We start from the raw sequence: 26,437 nt of genomic DNA, 5'->3' as shown, positions 1-26,437 counted from the left end.
CCTCACAGAAACTGAATGGCAAACACCTAGCTGAACACCAGCTAAAGAGCAGTTTTGATACTACCCTCAATTTTTCCAGCTTCTGACTACCTTATATTTTATCCTTCACCTTAAAGATAGTCTCACTGTAGTCTGCCAGAGAGGGCCTCCATCAAATAACTACTTATCAGGAGATCACTTCTGTATGATCCAGGAATCAGGCTTTTCATGTGGTGGCACATACCTTAGGAATTCCCTCCCCTTAAATATCAGGCATGTGGTGCCACTACTTTTGTCTTTTCGGCACGTACTGAAAATCTCCCTCTTTCAACAATACTTTTTAAAATGGAGCTCATTATCCCAGTCTGCATCTGTACTCAGAATGTTTTTAGATGTTGAATTGTTTTTATATAATTTATATATGGAATGGTTTTAACCCTTTTTCTTGTTTTGTGGCTTCCCCATTTTCTTTGCTCATTAATTGCACATTTTATTGTTGCAACCCACCCTAGTAAAGGGGGAAGAAGTATAAATAAATAGTACTGATGGATAAATAAATCAGATGCTTCATTTGTAGCCCATTTCAGGATTTTCATATATGATTTTGCATGCACAATTTATCTCTATCATAGATGGCAATACATTTGCATGCATGGATCTGGTCACAATCACCCACATACATGTTGTTGTTGTTTAGTCGTTTAGTCGTGTCCGACTCTTCGTGACCCCATGGACCAGAGCACGCCAGGCACTTCTGTCCTCCACTGCCTCCCACAGTTTGATCAAACTCATGCTAGTAGCTTCAAGAACACCATCCAACCATCTCATTCTCTGTCGTCCCCTTCTCCTTGTGCCCTCCATCTTTCCCAACATCAGGGTCTTTTCCAGGGAGTCTTCTCACATACATAGTGTTTGATTAATGGGCACTGATGTTGTGTTGTTTCCATGCAAATGACACACACACACACAGTCAGTACACATTTGACCATAGATCAGTGCAGCCAGTTTTACAATAGCCCTTGATAGGCTCTCCCCAAGGCAGTTGCCATGTGTCTGCAATCTATCAGAAGGTCTTTCAGAGGGCCATTCTGCTTGAAGGGATGTCTGGTCCAGGTGCAGTTTAAAGATTTAAAAAACCATAAAAAGGAAAGTGGCAGCGGTGGTGGTGGAAACAGCACACCTGTAGGAAGCCTTTGAACAGAAAACTGAGCAAGTACAAATGCCACCTGCTCAAAGTCTTACTCTCTATGTTGAGAGATAGTTCTATACAAAGTTTCTCTAAATTTGCATCTATACATATGCATTAGCAAATGCAAATCAAGTCCTCATTTTTGCAATGCATTGGTGATACCACCATTTCTCTAAATTCCTCCCCCCCCCCCCAGAATGGGGTCATTCATAATGATAATGCAGAATATATTAAACCAAGAGCCAGTGTGGCATAGCAGTTAGAGTGTCAGAGTACAACCTGGAATGTTGAGTACAATTGTTTAATGGAAAACAACTCTTTATGTGTACTGCTAAATGCATAGCATGGAAACTTCCGCAGTAGCTAAGCAAAGGAGTTGCTGAGAGCCTAACAGGTTGATAATTAACTTAGAATTTATCTCTGCTACTCTGACACGAGGTGTTTAACTTTAGATCACATGGAGAGTATTCAGTTGTAAATCTCCATTTTGTGTGAGCTGGTCTTTGTTCTCTCTCTCAAGCATTGGAAGAGAAAGGATGTGTGCTTAATCTCTCTCTAGGACAACACAGCCTCAGGCTAATGGAGTCTGTGTGTGAGAGAGGGAGAACTTTGATTTTAGTTCTAGACAAAGTAATTTCATATTTCTAAGATGCTCTGCCTGTGCTTGGCCAAGCACATATTATGTATGTATTTGGATGTAACATTTTTTGTTTTAAGTGTCTGTTTTAGAACAAGTTCTGTTAGTAAAACCTTTGAACCCTATTTTTGGACTGGAGAATAGTCTTTTTTTAATTCATTCCATTGCTTCCATATGTATAATATTAATAAGCACAATATGGAAGACAATATGGAATCCTCACTCAGCCACGAAGCTCACTGGGCGACCTTGGGCCAGTCACTGTCTCTCAAGTTAACCTACCTCACAGAGTTGTTGTGGGGATTAAATAAGGAAGGGGGAGAACCATGTGTGCCACCTTGAGCTCCTGAAAAAAGGTGGGATATCAGTGTAATAAGCAGAAAAAGAAAGCAGAATACATCTGTGTGTTGAGGAGTCACCAAGATATATATTTCCTTTCTGAATAAGCTTCATAAAATCAGCAAGAAAGCAACTCTAACTCTTCCCTGGGGATCTCCTCCAAGACTTCATGTTTTCAGAAGGGCTCTGAAGCTCTTTTCATTCCACGAGACATTTAATGGCTGGTTTTATTGGGGATGGCGGCTTTTATATATGTTTTATATGCTGTCAGGTCTTAAAGTATTTAGTTTTAATTGCTGTTTTGTTATTGTGCTGCTGTTTTCCACTCTTGTCAGCCATTTTGGTTTTGTGTTGTTGTTTTTTAAAGAGACAAAAATGGCTATGACAAATAAATCATGAATAAATGTCTTGAGAATGAGCTCAATGGATTTATTTCTCATTTAACGGCAGCATATCTTCATAACAGCTCAAGGTGTAAAAGACCTTCTGGGATCAGATCATCTATTGGTTATCAATGAGCCGGAAAGATGATTAGCTGTGCTCTGTCATGGGCTCCTCAGACATGTTAGGATCTGGCATGGTTTGGCAGCCCCAGATAGAAGAGGAGCTGGAGGAAGAAAAAATAGGGAAGGTTCAGGGCAGATAAAAGAAAGTCATTGTTTACACAGTGTATAGTTAAACTATGGAACTCATTCCCACAGCAGGCAGTGATGGCCACCAACATAGATGGCTTTAAACAAAACAAAGCAAAAGACAAATTCATGCAGATGAGGAGAATTGATGGTTACTAGCCATGATAGCTATTACCCAACAGTAATGAAGGCAGTAATGCTTCTGAATACCAGTTGCTGGAAACCATTGGAAGGGAGAGTGATCTTGTGCCTGAATCATGCTTGTGAGTTTCCCACAGGCATCTGGTTGGCCACTATGAGAACAAGATGCTGACCTATATGGGCCATTGGCCTGATCCAGGGTGATGTGCTTGAAGGCTGGCACCCAGTGATGGAGGTCCTCCCATTGTGATTTGAGACATTGAAGAGGGGGAGAACAGATTTGCCTTCTCCAACCCCCCATTGCCCCTCCCATGGGCCTCATTGGGGACTTCAAGTAGCCAGTGAGAAGGGCAAAGCAGGAGCAGGAGATGGAGTCAGGGGGCAGTACACTGTCTTGTTACCGAGAACTAGGTGCTGCCCAGATGGAGTGCATGTCTGAATGTGTGGTGGTCCCACCTCATCTTTAAAAGCTTGGGAGGAGGGACATGCTGGCTGTTGGGACGTCTTCCTTCCTTCAGTTCAATTCTTGTGTCTCTTCCCTTGCTCATGTATCTTGGAATCTTGATGTCCCTACATAAGAACATTAGAAGGTCATGCTGAATCCAGCCAATGGCCCAACTAGTCAGTGGCGTAGCGTGGGGGGTGCAAGGGGGGCCGGCCGCACCGGGCGCAACATCTGGGGGGGCGCTCTCACCGCCTCCGGAGTCGCCGAAGAGCCTCGGGCGCAGGCTGTAGCAGAGCCCCATGTCTCGCGGAACCGACGAGCTGGCAGCGGCTCTCAGCGCTCGCCGCGGTCCCCGCGTGTCAGGGCCGTGGAGGACGCGCCAGGCAGCCCCTCCTCACAGCCCCGCCGCCGCTGCTGCTGCTGCAGCTTCTGGGCCATGTTGCATTTTCCTTGCCTCTCTGCCCTCCTCCGGGCAAGCAGCGGCGGCGTTTGGGCGGCAGCGCCAGCGGCAACTCACCTCAGATCACCTGACGCGGCAGGTTAGGGGGCACAAATTACTTGCCTTGCCCCGGGTTAGGGGGCGCAAATTACTTGCCTTGCCCCGGGTGCTGACAACCCACGCTACGCCGCTGCATCTAGTCCAACATCCTGTTCTCACAGTAGCTAACCAAATTTCTATGGGGAACCTCCAAGCAGGATCTGAGCACAAGAGCACTGTCTCTGCAAGAGTATCCAGTGCTTGCTACTAGGCCTTGACTGTTATAAATTATCTCCTTTAGTCTCAAATAAGAACTGCTTTGTTGTGCGAAAGAGTGGCAGATGAAGATGATGGACTTTGCATAACTGGCGAAGCTGGCAGGAAAAATCCAAAACCAGCATGATCAAATATTCCAAAAGAACTGGAGTAAATGTATACGATACCTGAAAGATTATTCTAAGCAATTAACATCACTAGCAGGGTTGTCGGAAGACTTGTAATGAGAAATTTTCTATCTTTCTATTTTTATTTAATTTTTGAGTTATTTTGCAATGAGTGTAATTAGAATTGGAAAGCGTACAAAATCCAATGATATAAAGGTTAATTTTGAAAGCCATGAGGCGGGAGGGAAGGAAATCGATAGGCTCTAAAGAGCCAAAGTGGTAAAATGGATAATGATGATGAGAATGTATAATATCAAATGGAAAATAAATAAAAATTATATATATATAAAAGAAAGAAAAGTAACCACTTTATTGTGCTTTGAGATGGGAGCATAACAGGCAGCTGCTTTTCACTGTTGACCATTAGCATGGAGATTGTTCAGACAATGTCACAGGGAGATTCTGGACTTGGTTGTATCTGGGTGGACCTGGGATTTTCCTGAGTTTCTTCTGTTCTTGTAACAGAGAGGCAATCAAGTGCCTGTCTTGCACCCTTGAATGCCCTCTACGCCTTCTGTTACAGAGATGCAAATTTGTGAGGCAGGTGAGAATTTTCTTCAGAGAGAAAGATCACAAGGTGCATCCCTCCTGGGACTGCACACAAAAACAATTGTCACATGAAGAGAACAAAAAGATCAGGGGGAAAGCAAAAAAAACCCACAAAGACCTGAAGAAAAAAGAAGGGAGCTCTTCCATGGCTACTGATAATGGTGGGCCCAGCTACCAAAGAAAAATAGGAGCAGAGGAAACGGCCTTATACTATCAATGACTACTAGCTGCAACTGCTTTGTTCTACCTTCTCTGTTGAAGGCAGTATGTCTTTGAATACAAATTGCTGGAAACTGCAGGTGGAGAGATTGCTTTAGTGCTCAGTTCCAACTTGTGGGCTGCCCATAGGCATTTAATTAGTCATTATGAGAACAGGAAGCTGGAGTAGGCAGAGCTTTGGCTTAACCCAACAGAGCTATTCTTATTTTGACTCAGATCCTTCATCCATCCAGGTTTATATTGCCTACACTGACTGCCAGAGGTTCTCCAGGATTTCAGATGGGTCTCTGCCTGGGGATGCCAGGGATGGGGAGGTTCTCTTCCTCCTCCTGGATAAACTTGGTGATATGGTCCATCTCCCCTCTCCTTCCCCAAGTTCTCTCCCCACAAATATGATGGAGAATTTTCCAGAGTCCATTTGCACACTGCTCTAGAGACCATGACGGTAGTCATATTGGAACCAATGTCTACAACTTGATATCCAATAGAAAGAAGCGCAAGAGATCTGAAGTAGCTAGGTGGAACACCTCATTCAAATGTGATGCTGGGCTGCCAGATGGTGAGATGGAACTTTTTTCCCCAAAGGGAGAGGTGGGAAGACACATCGCCAGGTTTGCGGAAAGGTAGCAAGAAAGAAAGCTGCAAAATATGTGTTACAGGTGTGAGGAACCACCACACACCAATGATGGGATCTTCAGTGCTTGTTCCTGAAGTATTTGCTTCCGAAGAAGGAGAGGAAACACACACACACACACACACACACACACACACACACACACACACCAGGAAGCCACAGTTTATCAATTAATAGTGATAATTATATTTGCTACTGTGAGGAGAAACATAAATTAATACCAGCACTTTCACTATGAGTAAAAGAAAATCCATCATTTGTAATGCCAGGTGAGGGGAAATGAATCATAGATGGACTCTTAAAGGACCTGGCTGGTCTAGCTCAGGTACAGAAAACCTTTGGCCCTCCAGATGTTGTTGGACTCCAACGCCCTTCAGCCCCAGGCATTATGGCCAGTGATCTGGGATGATGGGAGTTGTAGTCCACTAGGGCCTGGAAGTCCAAAGCTTTCCCATCTCTGGCCAGGTTAAGCCCTGAATCTAGCAGTAATCCAGACACATAGAGACTGCAGGGATACCAGAGTTTCAGAGCTGGCTGCTGAAGATAGGGAGAGTGTTGTGCCTTTGGAGGTTGTACAGGGCCCCCCGAGGGATAGCCAAGAGTACTGGGGCCTATAGGGCCACAGCCTGGACCCTCACTAACACCTACCTCCTAGTCTGAAGAAGTAGGTGCCTCCCACCAGACATCACCAGTCTGGCAGTGGAAAGAGAGCACTAGAAGGGAGGTTGTGGAATGAAGGAAGATTGCACATTGTACGGTCAGAGGGATGGCCCATTAAGACTCTGAAGGGGGGTGGAGCCCAGTGCTTTTTTCTGGGGGAACTCAGGGGTACGCATACCCCTAAACATTTTGTGAATCTGGATGTGAGGGCTGTCTGGCTGTGACATCGGTCACCCCATTGATCGCCAAGATTGATTCAGCTGATCTGGCTGGCTAGGCAGGTGTCCTTTTCCTCCCTCACTGCTCCATGTGTGTCCCTCCCGAAGCTGTGCACTCGGTGGAAGAGGACGATCATCCCAGACAGAAGGAGTGTCCTGTTCTTCAGTCAAGGGTATATGATAGCTGTACTCCCCTGCTAGAACCTCCAAACAAGCTCCATTTGTAGGAGAACGTAGGGTAGTCAAGCTTCCAAGACTCCAGACACATCCAAGTAACGTGCTGTATGTGGCAGTTTGCCATTAAATAATAATAATAAAAAAACATTTTGTGAATCTAAGTTTGGCCTCATTGAGGGGCAGTATTTCAATATGAGTAGGAAAATGAGAGTACCCTGTGTGAGTGTCTGAGGGCCCTGCTCCTTCCTGCCACTCACCATCTGGCCCAGGGCGGGGCCTGAAGGACTCACAGGGACTGCTGCGCTCTGCTGCCCAGGAGGACTCTCCTGTGTGGGTGTCTGAGGGCCCTGCTCCTTCCTGCCACTCACCATCTGGCCCAGGGCGGGGCCTGAGGCCTCATAAGGACTGCTGCACTCTGCTGCCCAGGAGGACTCTCCTGTGTGGGTGTCTGAGGGCCCTGCTCCTTCCTGCCACTCACCATCTGGCCCAGGGCGGGGCCTGAAGGACTCACAGGGACTGTTGCGTTCTGCTGCCCAGGAGGACTCTCCTGTGTGGGTGTCTGAGGGCCCTGCTCCTTCCTGCCACTTACCACCTGGCCCAGGGCAGGGCCTGACAGGCCTCACAGGGACGGTTGCTGTCACTGCTGCTGTGGCCCAGGGGGATCCGGAGGGGTGCAGAGTTCTTTTTAAAATGTTTTAAAATGTTCCTTTTCCCTTTCCTTTTATTTTTTGTATATGTGGGGATGGGGATGGGGGTGGGATGGATGTTTAGTTGGGAATTTGTTTGATTTTAATGGATTTGTAATTTTTATAGTTTTTCATTTGTATTGTTTTTTGTTTTCTGGGGTTTTTTATTGTCTTAAGGTCTTATTTTGTTCTTAAGGGGAAGGGTCAGGGCTGCCGGGGAGTGGGTCCCAGCCAACAAAATGGCTGGGGTATGTTCCACAGAGGGGGATGCGCTGGGACAACCGATCTCAGTGATCACGGGTAGGAGGAGGAGTTACGCTAAGACCAGACCATGTCATTACAGAGGAGGCAGGTTTAGTCGTTGTCTGAGGACTATCCCTGCCTCCGGGTCTGGTCCTGTCCGGACGGATACTAGAATCAGCAAGGGATACCCACATAGCCTGAAGGTGCTGCTGTGCAATGCCAGGTCAATGATTCATAAGACCACTGCCATCCATGACTTGATCATGGATGGAGGATTTGACCTGGCTTGTGTAACAGAGACTTGGTTGGGTGAAGCAGATGGGCCTGTTCTTGCCGCTGCTTGTCCACCAGGCTTCTCTTACGCACAGCAACCCAGGCCTTGTGGGCGGGGAGGGGGGGTTGCAGTGATTTTTAGGAAGTCATTAGTTTGCACCAGGCGTCCTATTGGGAAGACCCAGTTCTCTGAGTGCATGTTCTGGAAGTTGGGCAATAGGGGCAGTACAGGATTCCTTTTGGTGTACCGACCTCCCCGCTGCACCAAGGATTCCCTGCCCGAGCTGCTTCAGGTCGTGGCGGATGTCCTCCTGGAGACACCTAGTTTGGTTGTCCTAGGGGATTTTAATATCCTTGCCGACACAACCTTACAAGGGGCCACTCGGGACTTCGTGGAAAGCATGGCCTCCATGGGGCTGTCCCTGAATAAGTTTGGCCCAACCCATAGCCACGGACTTGCCTTGGACCTGGTGTTTACCTCCATGGATGTTGGTGTTCTGACACTAAGTAAAAGCGAAACAAAAGAAGTGCCATGGTCAGACCACTTCCTGGTGCAACTTGACTTCTCCGCGACCCTTCCCCTCTGCAGGGAGGTGGGACCGATTCGGATGGTCCGCCCCCGCCACTTAATGGATCCAAATGGTTTCCAGAGAGCGGTAGGGGATGCTTTATCCCATGTTGATGGCCTTTCAGCTGATTCCCTGGTGGCCCGCTGGAATGTGGAGTTAACCAGGGCTATTGACTATTTGGCTCCGAAGCGCCCTCTCCGATTGCATGGAGCCCGGACAGCCCCGTGGTTTTCCACTGATCTGAGGGCAATGAAACAATCGTTGAGACGGCTAGGGCGCCGGTGGCGGATGACCCATTCTGAAGCTGACCGGACACAGGTTAGAGCTCAGTGTCGAGCCTACCAAGTGGCGGTAGCGACGGCGAAGAAGGCTTTCTTCGCCCCCTCTATTGCATCTGCAGAAAACAGCAGCAGGAGACTTTTTCAGGTGGTCCGCAATTTAGCGGAACCACCTGCTACATCGGGGCCCAGTACGGGCCACATGATCTCCTGCAATGATTTTGCAAAGTTTTTTTGCAGATAAAGTCGCTCAGATTCGGGAAGAGGTAGACGCCACCGTGGGAGCAGGGCTGGGGCAGGAGAGTGCTAGAGTCCTGTCTAGTCAAATTGCGTGGGATCAATTCCAATCTGTTACCTCCGAGGATGTGGACAGGCTGCTTGGACGAGTGAAACCAACCACCTGTCTCCTTGATCCTTGCCCATCCTGGCTTATAAAAGCTAGCCGGGAAGGGCTGGACGATGGGCTTCGTGGGGTGGTGAATGCTTCCCTCCATGAGGGAGCCTTCCCAGACCCGCTGAAAGAGGCGGTTATTAAACCGCTTCTTAAAAAACCATCTTTAGATGCGGCCACGATGGCCAACTATCGCCCAGTCTCAAATCTTCCATTCTTGGGCAAGGTGATTGAGCGAGTGGTTGCTGAACAACTCCAGGCACGCCTGGAAGAAGCGGACCATTTGGATCCCTTCCAATCGGGATTCAGGCCTCATCACGGGACTGAAACTGCCTTGGTCGCACTGGTTGATGATCTCCGGCGGGCTAGGGACAAAGGTGAGAGCTGTTTCCTAGTTCTGCTGGATCTCTCAGCGGCGTTTGATACCATCGACCATAACATCCTTCTGGACCGTCTTGAGGGGCTGGGAGCTGGGGGCACTGTCATACAGTGGTTCCGCTCCTTCCTCCTGGGCCGTGTTCAGAAAGTGGTGGGGGGGGGATGAGTGTTCAGACCCCTGGGCTCTCACTTGCGGGGTGCCTCAGGGTTCTGTCCTCTCCCCCATGCTTTTCAACATCTACATGCAGCCGCTGGGAGAGATCATCAGGGGGTTTGGGCTGGGTGTTCATCAGTATGCAGATGATACCCAGCTCTACCTTTCTTTCAAATCAGAACCAGTGAAGGCGGTGACAGTCCTGTGTGAGTGTCTGGAGGCGGTTGGAGGATGGATGGCGGCAAACAGATTGAGATTGAATCCTGACAAGACAGAAGTACTGTTTCTGGGGGACAGGAGGCGGGCAGGTGTGGGGGATTCCCTCGTCCTGAATGGGGTAACCGTGCCCCTGAAGGACCAGGTGCGCAGCCTGGGAGTCATTTTGGACTCACAGCTGTCCATGGAGGCACAGGTTAAATCCGTGTCCAGGGCAGCTGTGTACCAGCTCCATCTGGTACGTAGGCTGAGACCCTATCTGCCCGCGGACTGCCTCGCCAGAGTGGTGCATGCTCTGGTTATCTCCCGCTTGGAATACTGCAATGCGCTCTATGTGGGGCTACCTTTGAAGGTGACCCGGAAACTACAACTAATCCAGAATGCAGCAGCCAGACTGGTGACTGGGAACGGCCGCCAAGACCATATAACACCGGTCTTGAAAGACCTACATTGGCTCCCAGTATGTTTCCGAGCACAATTCAAAGTGTTGGTGCTGACCTTTAAAGCCCTAAACGGCCTCAGTCCAGTATACCTGAAGGAGCGTCTCCACCTCCATCGTTCTACCCGGATACTGAGGTCCAGCACCGAGGGCCTTCTGGCGGTTCCCTCACTGCGAGAAGCCAAGTTACAGGGAACCAGGCAGAGGGCCTTCTCGGTAGTGGCGCCCTCCCTGTGGAACGCCCTCCCACCAGATGTCAAAGAGAACAACAACTACCAGACTTTTAGAAGACATCTGAAGGCAGCCCTGTTTAGGGAAGCTTTTAATGTTTGATGTATCATAGTATTTTAATATTCTTTTGGAAGCCGCCCAGAGTGGCTGGGGAAACCCAGCCAGATGGGCGGGGTATAAATTATTATTATTATTATTATTATTATTATTATTATTATTATTATTATTATTATTATTATTATTATTTTACCCCTAAACACTTTTTAGAAGAAGAAGAAGAAAGCACTGGTGAAGCCTGTAGGAGATAGGCTGGAGACCGAGGCTTAAAAAGACTCAGTCTATTCCCAACTTGTGCTCACTTGTTGCTATCCATGTTCCACCAGCATACAGCCTGCCTCCATCCTTCCCACTTTCTCTGTGGGATCTGACATCAGCCCAGAACATTGCAGATTCACTAAAAATATGAATCAATTGCGGGAGTGAAAAATACAGAATGCTAACACATCATCATCATTCCAGATGCCCATGGCCCTTTACAAAGCAGCATAAAAACAGTAGCAGGCCTTGACCTGGAGAGCTTTCTATCTAATTTATGGGGAGGGGGACACGTGGAGACTGTGATAAGATGATAGATAGGAAGATAATAGAGGCAAGAGTAATGTTGTTGTTTAGTCGTATAGTTGTGTCTGACTCTTCATGACCCCATGGACCAGAGCACGCCAGGCACTCCTGTCTTCCACTGCCTCCTGCAGTTTGGTCAAACTCATGCTGGTAGCTTCGAGAACACTATCCAACCATCTTGTCCTCTGTCGTCCCCTTCTCCTTGTGCCCTCCATCTTTCCCAGCATCAGGGTCTTTTCCAGGGAGTCTTCTCTTCTCTTGAGGTGGCCAAAGTATTAGAGACTCAGCTTCAGGATCTGTCCTTCCAGTGAGCACTCAGGGCTGATTTCCTTAAGAATGGAAGAGTAATAGGGGCAGCCTATTTCTTAGCATAGTTGCACCAGGGCTGGGGAACCTGTGGCCCTCCAGATGTTGATGAACTACATTTTCCATCATTCCTGACCATTACTCCTTCTGTGACTGATGGAAGTCCAACAACATATGGAGGGCCACAGGTTCCCTATGCCTCATTTACACATATTTAAGCTTAGTTCCAATGTGGGATGAGTTAAGCCAAAGGCTATGAGGTTAAGCCAAATACTTTATGGAAGAAGACTGAGCTAAAATATCCCCTCTTTGTTCATCACCCCATTTAAGAGTTCCATTCCAGATCTTAATAGATCAGTACAACAGAACTTAACTTATTAACAAGATATGAGAAAACAAAGTATTTTGGAAATACAAAGTTATATTTTTACTCTCAAAAGTTGCTGATCCATGGACAGCTTTACCGCCTACATCTTTTCAGAAACATCTCTTCCCTGTTTCAACACACACAGTGCACTTAACAGGCAAAACCAGCCATTTATCCTACCTGGCTCTTATTTTCTCTCCTAATTAGTGCATTAAGAAAAAGATGCCCCTGTAACAGTTGGGCAAAAAAACAAAGTTGATGTACACTTGGTGGGTTCATTAAAACCCAGGTCCTCCTTTTTGTGAGCTGTTGTTTTAGAAAGAAAGAAAGAAAGAAAGAAAGAAAGAAAGAAAGAAAGAAAGAAAGAAAGAAAGAAAGAAAGAAAGAAAGTGTTGATTACCCTTAACAGCTTTGGAAGTCAATAGAACTTTGTGACTCTTTATCAAGAGAAGGTTTTCATCACTTTGGAGAATCAGGGTTGATCTACAGAGAAAGTTACACAGCTTAAATTTAAGGTGTGAACTTGCAGAGCCTCCTATCAGGGTTTTGCTGACACAAGGAGAAAATTCTCACACATTTCAGAAACACATTGCTGCCGCGTTGTCCTGAGGTCTTCAGATTTGTGCAGAGGTTGGACAACCGCCCATGCAAGATCGGAGATTCGTGCTTTTTTTGATCAGTTGATGCTGGTGACACCTTATGTAGAAATTTCAGGTCAAGAAGGAAGAGGAGCTGTGTGCAACTCCAGAATAAGTTTATGCAATTAGGGTGGTACAGAATAATTTAGCAAAATACTATTTCTCAAAGCCTAATTTGCCAAGACAACTTGAATGTTGGGATGGCAGAGACATTTAACTCAGGAATTTAACTCTGCCTACATTTCACAAAACAACAGGAGAACCTAAAGACAGCCATCCAGTGCTTGCCCCCCTTTAAAAAATGTGTTTAGGGATACTCTCATTTTGACTCTTGAAAATCACCATTTTATAGTTCAAATCGGGGAAAATAAATACAGTAAATGGACAAAAGTACAAAGATTCACAAAATGTGTACCCCCAGAAAGAAAGCACTGCAGTCATCCCTCAATTTCACACGATTCCTTTGCAGTACCAAATACCGCATTTTTCGCTCTATAGGACGCACCTTTTCCCCTCCAAAAATTAAAGGGAACTCTCTGTGCTCCGGAGGCTTCGCATGGCTTTCACTGAAGCCTGGAGAGCGAGAGGGGTCGGCGGCTATCCCTGAAGTCTTCGGAGCACAGCGGGAACTCGCGCTGCACCCTGAAGACTTCGGGTTCCTTTTGCTGAAGCCAGGAGAGCAAGACTCTCCTGGCTTCAGCAGAGAGGGAGAGCTGCGCAGCGCCCCTTCAGCGAAGCAGGAGGAGAAATGGAAGGGGCTCCGTTTCTCCTGACGCTTCACTGAAGGGGCGCTGAGCAGAGAGGGGGAGAATTTTTTTTCTTGTTCTCCCCCTCTAAAACAAGGTGCGTCCTATGGTTGGGTGCGTCCTATAGAACGAAAAATACAGTTATATGCACAGAAATGCATTGTGTGAAAATACAACACAAATATGCATTGTGTTCTGGAAGTGGCTTTGCAAAAAAAATGTGTACAGCAGGGAAGGTTCACACAAAAATGCTGAAATTTTGGTTGCAATCTGTTGAAAACTGAGATGGAAATGTGGAGAACTGAACTTAAGATGAGGAAAATGAGAAACTGAGAGAAATCAAAATTGACACATTCAGCCACCCCTGAATGGGGAGGTGGTTTTACAGAGCTGAATCAGAGGGATGGGTGCTTAGCCACAAATCTGTGACCAATGATTCATTCTTCAAATGCTTCCTCAATAATAAGATCCCCCAAGCTAGACTTGCATCCTACTTGAGTAGTGGAGAAGGGGGTAAGCAATTAAACCGTTGGTGGCATTTGGAGAAGAGAATCAGTGAGTTGACACAATAGGGTGGATTATTTAGTATCTGTGACCCTCATCTTCATATTTCCCTTTTGAGGAAAATCCACAGTTGGAAACTCCATTTTCCTCCTCACATGGTGACTCACACAAGAATTCAGACATGGTTTGCCATCACTGGTCAGCCTTATGGATTCTGAACAGAGATTTGGCCACTTTTGTGATTTGTTCATTATGGTGGTGGTGTTTGTAAATGCTAAATAGTATGACTTGAGGCAGTGGCTGGTCCTGCTATCCTTTCTTGATGTCAGAACTGTGAAGTTTGGGAGCCTGCAAATTGCTTAAAAGAGCATGAAGAACTGTGTATTTTTCACCTTTCAACCCAACTTCTTTAAGCCTCACCTTCCTCAACTGCATGGGCTTGCTTTGTTTATCCATTATCTAGATCATAAGATGAAAGATACCACCAAGAAGGAACGGTAATGGTATTAATTTACACATAAACGTATTCCTTTCATCTTATCCTTAAAATTCTTTGTCACTTCCACAGCTGCTGCTCCTTCAAGGGGTGTGTGTTTGTGTGTGTGTGTGTGTGTGTATTGTGTTGTGTTTTGTGTTTATCTGTGTGTGTTTTGTTTTTGTTTTGTTTGTTGTTGTTGCTGTTGTGTGTGTGTGTGTGTGTGTGTGTGTGTGTGAGAGAGAGAGAGAGAGAGAGAGAGAGAGCATTATTCTCCCTGTACATTAGATAAGACTTGCAGGAAAACATAACCGTTAAGCTAGCAAATCTTGGCCGTACTGCAATATGAGCTTGCAAAATTCATGGGCAATTGAGGTATGGGTGGGGGAAATTCTATATTACTTTTTTAAATCGTGTGATTGTTTTCATTGGATGCATAACTGGCTCTTTCCTCCAGAAAAGAATTAAGCCTTCTTTATACAGTACATCAATGATATGCATGCCCTCCAGATATTGCTAGACTTCGACAACTCCTATTATTATTATAGCACTTACATGCCAAAATGGCTTCTAAGCAGTTTACAAGTATAAAATCAATTATTAAAATATCCACAGGATATGGGGGTGGGGGTAGTTACATTTTTAAATGTATGAAAAGCAAGCACTCAGGCTCGCTTGCTCCTTTCTGCTTTCTTGGCCAGGAGGAGCTGCCATACTTTGCTCCTCCCTGAATCGGAGGTGGTTTTAGGGTAGCACAACCTGCTCAGATGCCCTGGGCACTGTGCTGCAGGGGGCGCTACAACCATGCTGTAGGTGTCAGCATCCAGAGGTTAAAAGGCCAGCTGGCACGTCTCCCTCTCAACCCTCGTGCTGCGGTGATTCATCGACCTCTGGCTCTGACGTACATTAGCGACTCAAGCTTGCAGACTTGAGCACACTTTACTCAGCAGTGTATACTGCGCAACAGAAGTGGCTTGAGGCTGTAGATACATACTAAGCTACACATTTATTAAACATTATATATATATATAATTTTTATTAATTTTTTATTAATTTTATTATTAATTTTCCAATACATTTATACATTTTAACCAAATTGTAACAAAACATCTCTTTTGGACTTCCTTCAGCTTCTCTGGCAATCATCCATGTTTTGTTTCCTGCTTGGCAGGGGGTTGGACTCGATGGCCCTTGTGGTCTCTTCCAACTCTATGATTCTATGATTCTATGATCTCTTAATTACACATTCCCTTTACACATATTGCCATTTGTCTTCCCTCTCCCTTCTATTTCTTTTTTGACAATATCTCTCAGTTTTTACAGCGCCTCTCAAAACCCTCACATACATTTTTCAGATACTTTACAAACTTTCCCCAGTCTTCGATGAACCTTTGGTCTTGGGCATATCTGATTTTCCCAGTTAATTTGTCCAGTTCTGCATAGTCTGTCAATTTCATTCTCCATTCTTCTATTGTCGGTAATTCCTCTTGTTTCCATTTTTGAGCCAATAAAATCCTTGCCGCTGTAACTGCATACTGAAAGAGTTTACAGTCTTTTCTTCTTATTTCTTTCCCTGTAATTCCTAAAAGAAAGGCTTCTGGTTTCTTCACAAAAGTAAATTTTAACATCTTTTTCAATTCATTATAAATTGCATCCCAGAAACCTTTCACCTTCTTACATTCCCACCACATATGGTAAAATGTTCCTTCTTTTTCTTTACATTTCCAACACTTATTACATGTCTTATACATTTTTGCTAATTTTACCGGTGTGATATACCATCTGTAAAACATTTTCATAACATTTTCCTTCAAGGCAGTACATGCAGTAAATTTCAGATTTTCTTTCCACAATTTTCCCCAATCGTCAAATTGTATATTATAACCAAAGTCTTTGGCCCATTGTATCATTACCGATTTAACCTCTTCATCTTTCATGTTCCATTCCAACAGTATTTTGTACATTTTTGACAGAATTTTACATTCATTATTTATTATATCTACTTGAAACTTTGAATCTTTTTCTCCAACACATTTATTAAACATAAAAGGTAAAGGGACCCCTGACCATTAGGTCCAGTCATGGCCGACTCTGGGGTTGCGGCGCTCATCTCGCTTTATTGGCCGAGGGAGCCGCCGTACAGCTTCCGGCTCATGTGCCCAGCATGACTAAGCGGCTTCTGGTGAACCAGAGAAGTGCACGGAAATGCCATTTACCTTCCCACCGGAGCGGAGTGGTTCGTATTTATCTACTTGCACTTTGATGTGCTTTCAAACTGCTAGGTGGGCAGGAGCAGGAGCTCACCCTGTCGCGGGGATTCGAACCGCCAACCTTCTGATCGGCAAGTCCTAGGCTCTGTGGTTTAACCCACAGCGCCACCCACGTCCCATTTTATTAAACATAAATCAGGACAAAGAAACATGTCGTCTCTCCTTGCCGTCTTCTCGGAGAGAGAGAGAAGAAACAATAGCTATACAGACTGGAAGTTCCACTTGTGCCAGCACTCTGTGCTGGAATGTAAACATACCTGTGACACGCAACAACCCCATGTCTGCAACAAAAGGTGGAATGGAATCCCAACATTAGGAAGGAGTGAGAGAGGAATGGGGAATCTTGGAGAATCATAGAATCAGAGAGGTGGAAGGGATGGTAGTGGGGCATTGGCTGGTACTGCCTGCCTGCTCTTTAGCTCTCCTCCTGGCAGGCAAGCAGATGGGAGTCAGGATCTTTACTGATTTAATCAATCTATCCTTTATGGTCCAAGCTTTTCTAAATTCTGAGCATCTTTACTCAGCAGTTCTTGTTTCATATTATTTCCCATTGACCTCTTTAAGCAAAAAAAGATCCCTTAAGCTTCCTTGGAGAAAATTGGTTGATAAACAATTTTTAATGCAACGGGGATTTCTGATAGCAACTGGTCTTTCCTTCCTGTTTAATCTGTGTTTTGAAAGTTAATTCTTCATGCTTTCTTCCAAAATTTATGCTTCAAATTCATTTTGTTTTTATCTCTCCATTCTACAATTGCTATAAATAGACTCTTTTGCTCTCCTACTTCAGAGCTCAACTAATTAAGGATTTTTACAGAACTAGAAAAAAAAGAGAGAATTTAAGTGCAGATTCCTCTAGGACAGGAGCCTAATAATCAAAGCAAGGAATACTGTAAAGCTGGGTTGGCCCTCTGAATATTTGCTGTACTACAAATCCCATCAGCCCTGACCATTGGACATTATAGCTGGGTCTAATGGGAATTGTAGTCCAACATCATCTACAAAAGAAAGCAAATGCTGCAGGCCAACCTGTTGTCATCCAGAAGTTATTGGACTGCAACTCCCATCAGCCCCAGCCAGCAACTATTACCAGCTATGTCATATGGATGCTGGGGCCTGCTGCAATAATTCAATTTATCTGTCCTCCAAATGTTTATTATCCTGTTGCTTGGCACTGTGGTCTAAACCACTGAGCCTCTTGGGCTTGCTGATTGGAAGGTTGGCAGTTCGAATCCCCGCGACAGGGTGAGCTCCCGTTGCTCTGTCCCAGCTCCTGCCAACCTAGCAGTTCGAAAACATGCCAGTGCAAGTAGATAAATAGGTACCGCTGCAGTGGGAAGGAAAACAGCGTTTCCGTGCGCTCTGGTTTCCATCACTGTGTTCTGTTGCTCCAGAAGTGGTTTAGTCACACTTGATGAATGCTAGAATGTCGAGATTTTCAGAAAAAAAGGGATACAGTGATATAAGATCAGATTATAGAAAAGATTAAGATGACAGAGGTTGGAAAGGAATATTTAGAAGTTGCTAAAAAATTATGGACATTGGGATGCAGAAAGGGGGGGTATGGGGGAGTCCCGGAAAAGAGGTTTATGAAAAAATGTTATGAAACTATACGTGTGTGTATGTCTTTTTAAGTGTTTGTTTTGTCTTTAAAAAATTCTGTAAAACTAATAAAAATTTTATAAAAAAAAAAGGAAAGCAAAACTAAAAAAAAAAAAAACAGAAGTGGTTTAGTCATGCTGGCCACATGACCCAGAAAGCTGTCTGTGGACAAACGCTGGCTCCCTCAGCCTGAAAGTGAGTTGAGCGCTGCAACCCCATAGTTGCCTTTGACTGGACTTAACCGTCCAGGGGTCCTTTACCTTTTCCTTATAATGAACTGGCTAAAGAGTCCTGGGAAGGAGTTCAAGAGGAAAAGGGTAGAGGCTTACATTATCAAGTGTTTACCCTCAGCTGTTTCTGGGACACTCTGCAGTCTTAGTTTTTCTCATCTTTCAGCGTGTTATTAGAACCCAGCAGTGCAATCAAATGCATGTCTGCTTAGGAATAAACTCCACTGAGTACAATGCAACTTACTCCCAGATTGCACTGAAACAAGACAAAAAGTGACAGGTGCTGTTCAGCTTCTATAATACAGAAATCATCTCCAATCTTGATTTACTAGAATACACAATACAAATGTATTGCTTTGAATCTGCCCCCCCCCTCCTTTTTTTTGTAAGCAGGTCTTTGGAAACCTTTCTTTCTCTTTAACAAAACTACTGTCCAGTTCAATTCAACCATGCTTCATTTGGCACAGTCAAAAGATGAGCAATTTTGCCTCACTTGGCAGTTTCGTCTTCCAGTGCAAAAACAATTGTCCTCACTCACTCTGTTTCTTTGTTAAAGACTCTTGTCTAACACTATATTAATCAACTGCTTTCTCTGAGGCATTCAATTCTTCTTCATTTTGCTTAATTTTCTGACCCAGAAAAAAATAACTCTCTCTCCCCCCCCCCCCAATTCCTTCCTCCTCCATATGCTTCTAAGATATTACCAGCTAATGTGTGTGAATCTTGTTGAAAACTCTGAAATGCTACTTAAATGGAAACATATGGATCTGTCTTGCACTGAGTCAGATCATCACTACATCTAGCCCAGTATCGCTTTCCTCTGATTGGCAGCAGCTCTCCAGGGTCCTTGGCAGAGTCTTATCTCAGTCTTGACAGCAGAAATTCATTTCACTAGAGGAGTAGGAGGAGGAAGCTAAGACCATTAGCCATGATGGCTCTGCTCTGGCCCCACAGTTGGAGGCAGAGAAGCTTCTGAGTACCAGTTGCTGGAAGCCACAAGCAGGGAGAGAGATCTTGTGTGTGAATCCTGTGAATCCTGCTTCTGGGTTCCCCACAGGCATTGTCACGGCTAAAAATTGGCCGCTGTTTCTTTAATGCTAAAAGAACTAAGTCAGCATGAGTCAGCAGCCTACAATGACTCATGCAACCTTTCACCAAATTGTACCTGTACAGTACCGTATGTTCCGGCGTACAAGATGACTTTTTATCCCTGGAAAAAGCACCCCAAAAGTCGGGTGTCGTCTTATAAACTGGGTATACGCGTTGGGAGGGACGTGGGTGGTGCTGTGGGTTAAACCACAGAGCCTAGGACTTGCCAATCAGAAGGTTGGCAGTTTGAATCCCCGCAACGGGGTGAGCTCCCATTGCTCAGTCCCTGCTCCTGCCAACCTAGAAGTTTGAAAGCACGTCAAAGTGCAAGTGGATAAATAGGTACCGCTCCGGTGGGAAGGTAAATGGCATTTCCGTGCGCTGCTCTGGTTCACCAGAAGCAGTTTAGTCATGCTGGCCACATGACCCGGAAGCTGTACGCCAGCTCCCTCGCCACAACCCCAGAGTCGGTCATGACTGGACCTAATGGTCAGGGGTCCATTTACGCGTTGGGAAGGAGGAGAGGGAGCTGGTGAGCAGAGGCGCCCCTTCTGCCATCGATCCTCCTCCCTTCCCACAGAAGGGGACTCATAAAGTCCTTTTGAGCGTGGCGCTCACCTGCCCGCCCGCCAAACGCCTCGCCTCGGGCTGCTGCTGCAACGGCAGAGGCAGCGGAGGGGTGCGCACTCTGCCCCAGCAGTGCTCAAACTCTAAAACTCTAAAATTGAACAGCAAAATTTGGGGGTCATCTTATACGCCCAGTCGCCTAATATGCCGGAATCTACGGTACAGTGGTGCCCTGCAAGACGAATGCCTCGCAAGACGAAAAACTCGCTAGACGAAAGGGTTTTGTGTTTTTTGAGTCGTTCCGCAAGATGAATTTCCCTATGGGCTTGCTTCGCAAGACGAAACATCTTGTGAGTTCTTGCGAGTTTGTTTCCTTTTTCTTAAAGCCGCTAAGCCATTAATAGCCACTAAGCCACTAATAGCCGTGCTTCGCAAGACGAAAAAACCGCAAGACGAAGAGACTCGCAGAACGGATTAATTTCGTCTTGCGAGGCACCACTGTATATATAGAGTGGTCAGTGTCAGTGTTGAATGTTGGTTGGTTGGTTAGAGAAAGCTGTTAGAGTTGATGTGTGTACAGTTGGTCGTTTTGCAGATAAAGACTTTTAAGAATAAAAGCAGCAATACTCTGCAAGAATACTCTTTCTCAAAGACTCCTTTGTGCCAACTAAGGTCTGAGGACTAGGCAAAAGAGTAAAAAGGAGGTCAGAATCTTTTCTTTTTCAAACACTGACAGGCATCTGGTTGGTCCTGTGAGAACAGGATGCTGGATGGACTAGTGTCATGGAATTCTACTCAGTATTGTTCCAGAGCAGAACTCCGGCGTATAGTTAGCAGAGTAAAAACTTAAACACATTGTAGGATTTCCAAAAAAATAGACCAGAGGCAATCGTATTTCATCCAGCAGAGCTTTACTGCTACTGAAGGCAAATGAGCATAATGGTCACAAATCCAATACATTCAGGACTGACACTGTCCATAAGAAATCCTGTTGCCGCAGACTTAACTGAAACTTACAATAACTTATAATCAATCAAAACCTTAACACTAAGCATACTATGTCCAGAACACCACACCAGAAGGAAGAGAGATAGAAAGAGAACAGGTGAAACCCGGGCTCCTTCTGGCCCTACTTTTATAGTCAGCATGACCTTGACAGAAAGAGATAACAGAACCAGTTTCAGCCAGCTGTACTCAGCTTCTCTGAACTAATAACCCGAACATCATGAACCTTCTGCTTGCTTCTTTCACACAGAGAAGCTTCCAGAACCCTCTTGAAATAAGTAGAATAGGAAAGATCTCTACAATACTTTCTGCACTAAGAAATGCAAACTGACAACTAGATGGGCCATTGGCTTGATCCAGCAGGCTCTTTGTAGGTGATGTTTATTTATTTGAAATCAGAGCTGCCAGCCTCCCCAAAGCCAGTTATGCTTACAATTTATATAGGCACAGACTGGGCAGAAGATACCATAAGTTTACCGTCAGATCCACCACACCAAAGGAAGGCATGGAAGATGGCACAATGTACTTTGCAGAGGTCAGCAACCAGTGCTTGGATAAGAAAGCACGACTCTTGCGGGGTGGGCGGGGGGTGCTTATAACAGATGGGCTTGAGAAAGCACCAAAATAGGACATATTTGAAGTCACATTCGGATAATTGGAATGGTGGAAACGGAGCGATACTCAAGATCGTCTTTGAACATTATGACTCTGTGCTTCTGAGAGGGAAGATATTTAAAAAAACCCCAGCACATTTTAATTAAACTGGGAAGAAATTGACTGAACAAGGGGCTGGATGTAATATATTTATGAATGGGTGTTCAATGGAATGTGCTTTGCATTCAATACTGCTCTTGTTTCATTTACCATGTGCTTTTCCTATAAAAGATGACCAATATGAATAAATAAAGACACATGGGATATTCCTCACTTTCCCTATGCAGTGTTTTCTCTAGTCATAGAACTGCAGAGTTGGAAGGATCATCTAGTCCAGGGGTCTGCAACCTTTAAGACAAACAGAGCCACTTGGACCGGTTTCTGAAGGAAAAAAAAACTGGGAGCCGTCATTATAAAAATAACCTCTTTGTCACTTTTTTATTATTTCTTTGTTTGACCCCTCAGAATTACTCCTCCTCATAGAAATAAACGTTAAATTAACAAGTTACCTTTTTTTGTGTGTGTGCGTGTGTTCTTCACTCCCCTTCAAAACAGTGACCAGCGTACATGCCCCCTTTCAATGCAGTGACCAGCGTACACGCCCCTTACAATGTAGTGGGCGGGCGGGCGGGAAGGTGACGTCGGGACGGTGCGTGACTAACGCACGCACCGCCCCCATGCGACGTCACAGCCAGTACAGCGCCCGCCACAGTGGGGAGTGTCGGGGCGCACAATGCGCCTCCTCCCCTCGCTAGTATCCGCCCCGGAGCCGTGGCAAAGGTGTAAAAGAGCCACATGCGGCTCCGGAGCCATGGGTTGCTGACCCCTGATCTAGTCCAACTACCTGAAATGCAGGAGCAACAGCTAAAGAAGTCCTGACAGATGGCCATCCCAAAAATTTCAATGCGTGAGAACCCACCACCATCTGAGGGAATCCATTCCAATGTCAAACAGCTCTTGCCATCAGAAAGTTCTTCCTGATGTTTAGTTAGACTCTCCTTTCTTGTAATTTGAACCCATCGGTTCAGGTCCTACCATCTGGAGCAGCAGAAAACAACCTTGCTCCACCATCCCTGTGCAAAATGGCTATCATGTCACTTCTTGGTCTTTTCTGCAGGCCAGAATATAGCATCAAGGAATGAATGATAGCCAATGGTGAAAGGGGGTGGAGCTGGAAGCACCTCTGCTTCTACCAACCTACAGCGCTTTTCAGACAACATCTTTGTCAGAAGAAGTAAGGCATAAACTTGTCCTCATCTTCCATTTGCAAACTGATCATTAAACAGTTCAGTTGTACCACTCTGAGTCATCAGACATTCGTAAGAACTTAAGAGGACCTCTGCTGTATCAAGCCAATGGTCCAGCTAGTCCAAGTATCTATTCTCACAGTGGTCAGCAATGGGATGTCCCAATGGGATGACCACAAACAGGACCTGACCACCTGTGGTTTCCAGGAACTGGCACTCAGAGGCACTGTCGAGTACAGGAGTTTCCCTCTCCCTTCCGGTGGTTCACCGATAAGAATTAATGAGCATTGGGTAGATTTATAGTCCTTTTATTACAGCATTCTGTTACAAGCACAAACAGGCCATCTTCTGCAAGGATTTCAGCTGCCTCCTCTGACTCCTTCCCACTTCCGCAGCAAGAAGCGCACCAATGGGAAACTCCTTCTCCCCCTTCCCAGAGTCACCTTTGTTCTCTGACACGCTCAGACCTTTGAGTTCAGGGGGAGGGAGGGAGTTCCCCTGCACACTCTCAATTGAGGTCTTGCTTAGCTGCTCCCTCCCTTCTGGTTGCTTAGCTACTATCTCATAGCTGGGTAGCTCCTCTCTCAACTGTGCAGCTTCTGTGTTTGCCTGTCTCTCTGCTTCTGGAAATGCTGGAAGGGTGGGGATAGTCCCCCTCCTCTTCTGTTAGGAACTGATCTTCCTGCGATTGCATTCCCCAATCTTCCGATCCAGACCAGCCCTTGACAGGGGTACTGCTTCCCGCTCTGGAGCAGAACCTAGCCATCATGGCTAGTAGCCATTGACATTGATAGCATTATCCTCCATGGGTTTATCTAATCTGCTTTTAAAGTCATCCAAGTCGGTGCCCATCATTGGGTGTGTGAAGAAGAGCTTTCTTTTGTCTATCCTGGATCTTCCAGCAAACAGCTCCATGGGATGTCTAGTATTCTACTCGCTTTCTCTATACTAGGCATAATTTTATTACTCTTACTCACCTTTTCTCTAAACCTAAACGCAACACTGTCACAAAATGCAGGAGGAGAGAAGACATTAAACATTCTGCAAGGTCTCCATTTCACATGGGTTGAAAGCTCTAACCTCAGCTTAGCCCTCTGGGCTTCTCTATCTGGTGTTGAAGATTCCCCGCTCGCCAGAGCACATGACTCCCCCAGCAATGTGCTCTCTTCAACATTCCAGGATCTGCAAGCAGATTAGAACACAAAACCATCTGAGAGATCATGCACTTCTCTGAATTTTGCAATGTAGTTTTGTTAAATGTGTTCTGCATTAAAAAAATGTCTACAAAATATGAGTTTGAAGAGTAAATGCTCTGTAGTGCCTTTAAGATACATATTTCATGAGAAGGGTACATTCGAAATGAGTTGAATTTGCATGTGGATTTTTCATGCATTCTTTTAGAAAGTCCTTAAAAAATGGGTTCAAACTGACCAAAGGCTGAATGTGAGCAAAAGTGAATTGGAACAGATTTAGTCTGGTCCATCCATCTGTAAAAAGGAAGAGGAAATGTGAGTGAATTCACCTCATCATTTATTTCTACACAGCCTAGACAAAGGGGGCTCCTCATTAGGTCCAATGGGATGTTGCCCCAGTAATCTCAGTCTGACCTCAGCCAGTCCCCATCTTCCTGTCTTCTTACTTACAATCCATGGGGCTGCCCTGGCAATCTGCATCCTCCTCCTTAGTCTCAATGCTTTGCGTTTTAGAATTTAGCAGGGAGGAGGATTGGGGCAAAACAATAATTAGCTCTGCCTGTCATCGACTCTGCTGCCACCTACTGTTGACCTCCCTGACTTTCACCCTACCAGTCCAAATGGGAACCAACCATCCCTGGGATGGTAATAATAATAACAATAAAAATAATAATAATAGAAATAATTAACAAAAAAATGTGTACTTCTGTTCATAGTCAACTAGCTTTGAATATTTAAAAAAAAATGTTTAAAGGGGCCTCCCAAGTATTGAGTACAAACAACTCCAAAAAAAGGGATCAACAACACCCTAGGCAGTGTGGGTTGTAAGCTGATGCTATCAGCAGGTTGTCAATGCATGTGGAGAACAAATCTCTTCAGGCTTTAAAATATTTTGGCTCTTCTTCCTATCGAGTGTTGCACAAAAGCCAACAGATTTCTCCTCGAATGCCCTTGAGAGATTGACAGAGGGATTTGTAAAAGATTTAGTATAATTAATTGTGGTGTGGTAACATCCAGTTATATGTCTTGGAATCCAAGCCAGGGTTATGAAAGAACAGAGAAAATATAAGAGGGGTACACCAAGATAGTTGCCAAGAATGGAGCATGGGTGAGGGCATCCGAAAAGTGAACATTAAGATCAAGTGAGCAAATATATCCAGCGTTGGAAGAAATAATAAAAAGACGGGTTTCCAAAGGATTCAGAATCCTGTGAACAGAGGATGGAGGGCAACCGTGCTACCATTTGGGGGCTCCACCATAGCTCAGTGACTGAGCACATGCTTTTCTGTGGATGGGAAACCTGTGGCTCTCTAAACATTATTGGACTCCAGCTCCCATCAGCCCCAGCCAGTATGGTCAATGGTCATGGATGATGGAGGTTGTAGACCGATGACAACATTGGGACTTGTGTTCTCCAGTTGTTGTGGACTAGGAATCCCCTCTTCTCTAATTGTCAGCCATGCTGGCCGGAGATGATGGGAACTGGAGTCTGGAAGGCACCCGGTTCCTTGTCCCTGATACAGAAAAGCACACGTTTAGTCCCAAATGAAGCAAACTGAGTCAAGAAAGTGACCGACATGGTGAACTATGCTGAGTCATTGACTGACAAAAACGGTAGCAGTGAGAATGGAGTAAATAACAATTTACAGACAGTCCTCTGGGCTATGCAGCCAAGCATATATAAAGCAGCAGAGCAGGTCAGGGTATTAGGGCTAGAACATACAGAAGGAGAGAGAGAGAGAGAGAGAGAGAGAGAGAGAGAGAGAGAGAGAGAGAGAGAGGAAGGAGAGAGATCGATCTTTTGGTTCACCTGCTATGAGAACATTTACTACTACTATTGCTACTAAGGCTACTATTTTACTGGAAAGGCCAGGAATTGAAAATAGGACCTTCTGCATTCAAAGACCACCCCCTCCTCCATTTCACATAAGTGGGTGAGATTTCCAAGCAGAGTAGATGAGGCCTGCCAACTTGTAAGCAGATTATACATCCACTGTGGGGGTTTTTTTAAATGCAGAGCAAGTGTAAACTTGGATTAAAAAAGAAAAAAAGAAATATCTATCATCATTTTCTGCCAGAACTGGATGCAGTTGGCAGGCCCTGTTACCCCTTCTGAGTGGATGAAACCTGCAGAATTTCAGAATAATGCCTGCCTGCTGTACCGTTTTGGAGTGGGTGAAACATGAATCCTGAAGGCCAGGGGAGTGGGGCAAAAGAGCGCAGATCCCCAGGAAAGACTTTGGTGGGGAAACTGCCACCCCTGCCAACCCCAGCAAGGACACTGTTACCCCAAGGGTGGGGGTGGCCTTTTGCCTTCTATGGTTCATG

At 45.4% G+C, this 26,437-nt stretch overlaps 1 long non-coding RNA gene across 1 annotated transcript; it reads right to left on the bottom strand.

The window, feature by feature from the left end:
* Positions 1 to 2,558: 2,558 nt before the first annotated feature.
* On the bottom strand, positions 2,559 to 6,377 carry LOC310714779. Its single transcript, XR_014530067.1, has 2 exons — positions 6,334 to 6,377; positions 2,559 to 2,751 (listed from the first exon to the last, which is right to left on the bottom strand). It is a non-coding gene; the product is annotated as an uncharacterized lncRNA (long non-coding RNA).
* Positions 6,378 to 26,437: the final 20,060 nt, after the last annotated feature.

This window comes from Podarcis liolepis, assembly GCF_965112155.1.
Source record: "Podarcis liolepis genome assembly, chromosome: 9".
NCBI classification, from domain to species: Eukaryota; Metazoa; Chordata; class Lepidosauria; order Squamata; family Lacertidae; genus Podarcis; species Podarcis liolepis.
The sequence above is the reverse complement of the archived record's forward strand: the minus strand, read 5'-3'. Positions and strand labels throughout refer to the sequence as shown.